The 6831-nt window shown below is 47.6% G+C and overlaps 1 long non-coding RNA gene across 1 annotated transcript in view; it reads left to right on the top strand.

The window, feature by feature from the left end:
* Window positions 1-1105: 1105 nt before the first annotated feature.
* LOC119977276 overlaps window positions 1106-6831 on the top strand; it is a 44496-nt gene continuing 38770 nt past the window's right edge. The window contains exon 1 of the long non-coding RNA XR_005463149.1: window positions 1106-1485. This is a non-coding gene — a long non-coding RNA (uncharacterized LOC119977276). The remainder of the gene's footprint in view (window positions 1486-6831) is intronic.

Genomic DNA, 6831 nt, shown 5'->3' with positions numbered 1-6831 from the left:
TTATGAGGGTTATCGACAGAAGCTAGTCAGAAGCTTTTCCCCAGGGTGGAAGAGTCAATTACTAGGGAACATAGGTTTAAGGTGTGAGGGGCAAAGTTTAGAGGAGAGGTGCGGGGTGTAGTGGGTGCCTGGAACTCGCTGCCAGAGGAGGTGGTGAAAGCCGGTACAATCGTGATGCTTAAGGGGAACTTTGACAAATACATGAGTAGGATTGGAATAGAGGGATGCAGGCCCCAGAAGTGTAGAAGATTTTAGGATAGAGGGACAGCATGGTCGGTGTAGGCTTGGAGGGCTGAAGGGCCTGTTCCTGTGCTGCACTTTTCTTTGTTAAGTCCTAAATCATAGTACCAAGGTCTTCGTTTACAGGTTGAGATATATACAAATATAAATTAGGTACATTTTATAGGTGTCCAATCATAAATGGATGAATTCTAGATTGAAGGATAGCATGCTGATTGCACACCATTTTCCTGGGTTAGCTCATTTCCATAATTATTCAGTTTTGAATGCAACTTTGGCCTTGTGCAAGCAGCTAACCTAATGAACAAATGAACAAATTGTGCTGGAGGGAAGAATTAAAGTGGCTGCATGGAGGGGTTTGCAACCTTTGGAAAGGCTTAAATTACATTTCAATCAACCAGCAAACCTTGCCAAGACTAAAAAAAAAGGCAGCAAATATGAAATTAAGAAATTCAATATGGAGGCATGTTATGGGGTCTGAAATTGGGTTGCCAACCCTCCAGGATTGGCCGGAAGTGTCCAGAAATTGAAGATCAATCTCCATGACACTGCTACATGCAACTCTGGAGAAAAATCATCAGATTTTTAAAAGGATTTAAAAAAAAAAATTCTTTTAACATTCCTCTTTACCAGGCATAAAAATATGAAAAATGGGAAAAAGAAAGCTCTTTGGCTGACAGTCAAGCATCATTCAATTGGGTGATTCTTTTTGCCTTTCAATTAGTTTAAGAAAGAAGTCCGTCACAAGGACGGATGTGTTGGCTGACTAATGGCTGGGGCATGGGGCAAGCCATGTGATAACAAAACCTCCAGGAGCACATTTAATCACAGCTGGCAACCCTAGTTTGAAGGCAAGTGTCAAATATCAGTCCCCTTGTGCTGTATAAGATAGGTACAAGAAGAAGTGCGTAATTCGGTACTAAGTGTTGCCTATCATCAATAAATCCATGACGCAAGCTCTTCACAACTGTGAGCACCATTCGTGTGCAGGTGCCCTTGTCAGCAACTGTATGCTGCTGTCAGTGTGTTTGTGAAGGCTCTTGGTTATTGACAGATGGGTGTGCCAAGACATATAGATGCACAATGGCAAATACAGCTTGGGTGTTTACTGATCAATCTGGCATGCCTTCTTTCATTTTGTATACTTCAACTGTGAAATACTGAAACCAGGAACATCCAAACAAATCCCATCATTAAAGATACCTCCAAAGGTGACCACCACACAACTTTCCAGCTTCAAGCACGGTGAGTTTACGGAAGAAATACTTTCAACTGCGCCCTACTCTTACCAATTCTTGTTCTGTTGGAAGTTCTGAAAATGGTTCACTTTCCGGTGGTTTAACTGAACACTATGGGCTTTTGGGGGCGTGGGTTAAAACCAAACATAATGTCATGTGAGTAATTAATACCCTCCAAAATAAATTTACACATTCATGTTATTAAACTAGCCCCAGACACTCCAGAGAAGTCATAGTTTAATATGACAAATGGTTCAAATGTGTGTGACGGAGGTGACTGGAAGGTTTGGGAGAGTCACCCCGACCCCGGCCCTTCAACCCGGCTCCAGGCTCCTGTCCCCCGCCCTCACCTCGGCTCCAGGCTCCTGTCCCTCACCCCGGCTGCAGGCCCCGGTCCCTCGGCCTCACCTCGGCTCCAGGCTCCTGTCCCTCACCCCGGCTCCAGGCCCCGGTCCCTCGGCCTCACCCCGGCTCCAGGCCCCGGTCCCTCGGCCTCACCCCGGCTCCAGGCCCCGGTCCCTCGGCCTCACCCCGGCTCCAGGCACCGGTCCCTCGGCCTCACCCCAGCTCCAGGCACCGGTCCCTCGGCCTCACCCCGGCTCCAAGCCCCGGTCTGTCGACCTCACCCCAGCTCCAGGCCCGGACCTCACGCCGGGATATCCGTGTTTCTGTGCGGGTCAGACTCACCTGCCAGACGTTCAGTCCCAGCCGAAGGGACAAAGAAGCCCCGGACCTGAAGTCGCCAATAAATGGAGCTGCCAGTTTAACTTGTAGGGAGGCGGAGACTGATAAGCAGAGAGATCCTGAGAATCAGAGACTGAGAATCACTGAGAGATACTGAGAATCAGTCACTGAGAGATCCTGAGAATCAGAGACTGGGAATCACTGAGAGATCCTGAGAATCAGTCACTGAGAGATCCTGAGAATCAGAGACTGGGAATCACTGAGAGATCCTGAGAATCAGAGAGAGATTCTGAGAATCACAGAGATCCTGAGAATCAGAGACTGAGAATCAGAGAGAGATCCTGAGAATCAGAGAAAGATCCTGAGAATCACAGAGAGACCATGAGAATCACTGAGAGGTCTTGAGAATAACAGAGATCCTGAGAATCAGAGAGAGAGATCCTGAGAATCACTGACAGATCCTGAGAATCAGAGAGTGACCCTGAGAATCACAGACAGACCCTGAGAATCACAGAGAGACCCTGAGAATCACGGAGAGGTCTTGAGAATAACAGAGATCATGAGAATCAGCGAGAGAGATCCTGAGAATCACTGAGAGACCTTGACAATCACAGAGATCCTGAGAATCAGAGAGAGATCCTGAGAATCACTGACAGATCCTGAGAATCAGAGAGAGATCCTGAGAATCACAGAGAGATCCTGAGTCACAGAGAGACCCTGAGAATCACTGAGAGATCTTGAGAATCACAGAAATCCTGATAATCAGAGAGAGAGATCCTGAGTCAGAAAGAGATCCTGAGAATCACTGAGAGATCCTGAGAATCAGAGAGACATCCTGAGAATCACTGAGATCCTGATAATCAGAGAGAGATCCTGAGAATCAGGAAGACATCCTGAGAATCAGAGACATCCTGAGAATCAGGGAGAGAGATCCTGAGAATCAAAGAGAGACATCCTGAGAATCAGAGAGACATCCTGCATTCGCTGTGCCAAGAAACACAACACTATGTAACACGACTCCGGTTAGATACGGGGCATCAGCAGGGAATGAGCGGGCAAGGCTGCAATTAGCCCCGTTTCTTGCACTGAGGAACCCCGCTCGCCAAAACCCCACAGTGCAGGGACAGATGGGGATGCTGAAAAATAGCATCCCCATCTCCCGAGCCCCTGACGCAAACCCTAACCCCCAATTCACCTGTTATTTTTTTTAAAAATTAGAGTACCCAATTAATTTTTTCCAATTAAGGGGCAATTTAGCGTGGCCATTTGACCTACCCTAAACATCTTTGGGTTGTGGGGGCGAAACCCATGCAGACACGGAGAGAATGTGCAAACTCCACACGGACAGTGACACAGAGCCGGGATCGAACCTGGGATCTCAGCACCTTGAGGCAGCAATGCTAACCATCATGCCACAATGCTGCCCACCAAGTCACCTATTATGAGGTCCTCGGCTCCTCCCCTCACCCTAACTCACATGCAGATGGCACACCTGAGCCCAATCCACGTCAGTAAATAAATGCCAGCTGGCAGTGCCAGGGTACCAGGCTGGCACCAGGGTGCCATCCTGCCTAGAGGGCAAGCACCTGGGAACTTCCGATCCCCTGGGAAACCCCTATGAGGGGCAGCATGGTAGCATTGTGGAGAGCACAATTGCTTCACAGCTCCAGGGTCCCAGGTTTGATTCCGGCTTGGGTCACTGTCTGTACGGAGTCTGCACATCCTCCCCGTGTTTGCGTGGGTTTCCTCCGGGTGTTCCGGTTTCCTCCCATAGTCCAAAGATGTGCAGGTTAGGTGGATTGGCCATGATAAATTGCCCTTAGTGTCCAAAATTGCCCTTAGTGTTGGGTGGGGTTACTGGGTTATGGGGATAGGTGTTGACCTTGGGTTGGGTGCTCTTTCCAAGGGTGCAGACATGATGGGCCGAATGGCCTCCTTCTGCACTGTAAATTCTATGATAAATGAGTGCCATTCTGCCTGATCCCCGTTTGTTGAGTACTGAATGGCGCTCGCCTGAGGGCTCCGAGGCGAAGGAGATAGATACCAACGCCTCGGTTACCTCAGGGTACTGGATATTAGAGTGAGACTAGATGTCTCGCTCTAATATGCAGATTTGCCAAAGCGTGATCCCGCCCTCACGGCATTGCATTAGATATTGTGAGGCGTAGTGAACCCGGTAAATCCCAGGAGCGTGTCTACCGGCCAAATTGGGCCACGGTGCACTGACCTTCAGGCGCAACATGACCAGTAGATCGCGTCCTGAGAATTTCTGATAGATACTGGGCTGGATTCTCCAGTCCCCCAGCTGCATGTTTCTCGGCGGCGCACCGTTCGCTGGCGGCATGAATTCTGCCTTTCTGCCACTAGTCATTAGGATTTCCCATTGAAGCCACCCCATGCCACGGTAAACGTACCGGCGGGTGTATACTGCCAGACTCCCAATTCCGGCCAGAATCACTGAGAGGTTGAATATTACAGAACATTTTCATACTCAATGACCCGGCCAATGAAGGCAAGCATGCCATATGCCTTCTTGACTACCTTTTCCACCTGTGTTGCCACTTTCAGTGACCTGTGGACCTGTACACCTAGATCCCTTTGACTGTCAATACTCTTGAGGGTTCTACCATTCACTGTATATTCCCTACCTGTATTAGACCTTCCAAAATGCATTACCTCACATTTCTCCGGATTAAACTCCGTCTGCCATCTCTCCGCCCAAGCCTCCAAACAATCTAAATCCTGCTGTATCCTCTGACAGTCCTCATCGCTATCTGCAATTCCACCAACCTTTGCGTCATCCGCAAACTTACTAATCAGACCAGTTACATTTTCCTCCAAATCATTTATATATACTACGAACATCAAAGGTCCCAGCACTGAACCCTGCAGAACACCACTAGTCACAGTCCTCCAATCAGAAAAGCACCCTTCCATTGCTACTCTCTGCCTTCTATGACCTAGCCAGTTCTGTATCCATCTTGCCAGCTCACCTCTGATCCTGTGTGACTTCACCTTTTGTACCAGTCTGCCATGAGTGACCTTGTCAAAGGCCTTACTGTAGTCCTTACAGACAACATCCACTGCCCTACCTGCATCAATTATCTTTGTGACCTCTTTGAAAAACTCTATCAAGTTAGTGAGACACAACCTCCCCTTCACAAAACCGTGCTGCCTCTCGCTCATACGTCCACTTGCTTCCAAATGGGAGTAGACCCTGTCTCAAAGAATTCTCTCCAGTAATTTCCCTACCACTGACTCACCGGCCTATAGTTCTCTGGATTATCCTTGCTACCCTTCTTAAACAAAGGAACAACATTGGCTATTCTCCAGTCCTCCGGGACATCACCTGAAGACAATGAGGAGCCAAAGATTTCTGTCAAGGCCTCAGCAATTTCCTCTCTTGCCTCCTTCAGTATTCTGGGGTAGATCCTATCTGGCCCTGGGGACTTATCCATCTTAATATTTTTCAAGACGCCCAACACCTCGTCTTTTTGGATCTCAATGTGACCCAGGCTATCTACATACCCTTTTCCAGACTCAACATCCACCAATTCCTTCTCTTTGGTGCGTACTGATGCAAAGTATTCATTTAGTACCTCACCCATTTCCTCTAGCTCCACACATAGATTCTCCCTTCAGTGGGCCAACCCTTTCCCTGGCTACCCTCTTGCTTTTTATGTACGTGTAAAAAACCTTGGGATTTCCCTTAACCCTATTTGCCAATAACTTTTTGTGACCCCTTTTAGCTCTTTGCTTAAGTTGCTTCCTACTTTCCTTATATTCCACACAGGCTTCATCTGTTCCCAGCCTTCTAGCCCTGACAAATGCCTCCTTTTTTTTGATGAAGCCTACAATATCTCTCGTTATCCAAGGTTCCCGAAATTTGCCATATTTATCCTTCTTTCTCACAGGAACATGCCAATCCGGAAATCATTTCAAGTGACATTTGAAAGCCTCCCACATGTCAGATGTTGATTTACCCTCAAACATCCGCCCCCAATCTAGGTTCTTCAGTTAAATAAAAGCAAATTACTGCGAATGCTGGAATCTGAAACGAAAGGGAAAATGCTGGAAAATCTCAGCAAGTCTGGCAGCATCTGTAGGGAGGGAAAAGAGCTAACGTTTCGAGTTCGAGTCCGATGACTCAATGCTGCCAGACTTGCTGAGATTTTCCAGCATTTTCCCTTTAGGTTCTTCAGTTCCTGCCTAATATTGTTAAAATTAACCTTCCCCCAATTTAGCACATTCACCCTAGGACCACTCTTATCCTTGTCCACCAGCACTCTAAAACTTACTGAATTGTGGTCACTGTTCCCGAAATGCTCCCCGACTGAAAATTCTACCAACTGGCTGGGTTCTTTCCCCAATACCAGGTCCAGTACAGCCCCTTCCTTAGTTGGACTATCTACATATTGTTTTAAGAAGCCCTCCTGGATGCTCCTTACAACCTCTGCCCCATCCAAGCCCCTAGCACTAAGTGAGTTCCAGTCAATAAGAACTAGGAGCAGGAGTAGGCCATATGGCCCCTCGAGCCTGCTCCACCATTCAATGAGATCATGGCTGATCTTTTGTGGACCCAGCTCCACTTTCCGACCCGAACACCATAACCCTTAATCCCTTTATTCTTCAAAAAATTATCTATCCTTATCTTAAAATCATTTAATGA

Source organism: Scyliorhinus canicula, chromosome 14 (assembly GCF_902713615.1).
Source record: "Scyliorhinus canicula chromosome 14, sScyCan1.1, whole genome shotgun sequence".
NCBI classification, from domain to species: Eukaryota; Metazoa; Chordata; class Chondrichthyes; order Carcharhiniformes; family Scyliorhinidae; genus Scyliorhinus; species Scyliorhinus canicula.
Note: the sequence above shows the minus strand (reverse complement) of the source record. Positions and strands in the feature narration are given on the sequence as shown.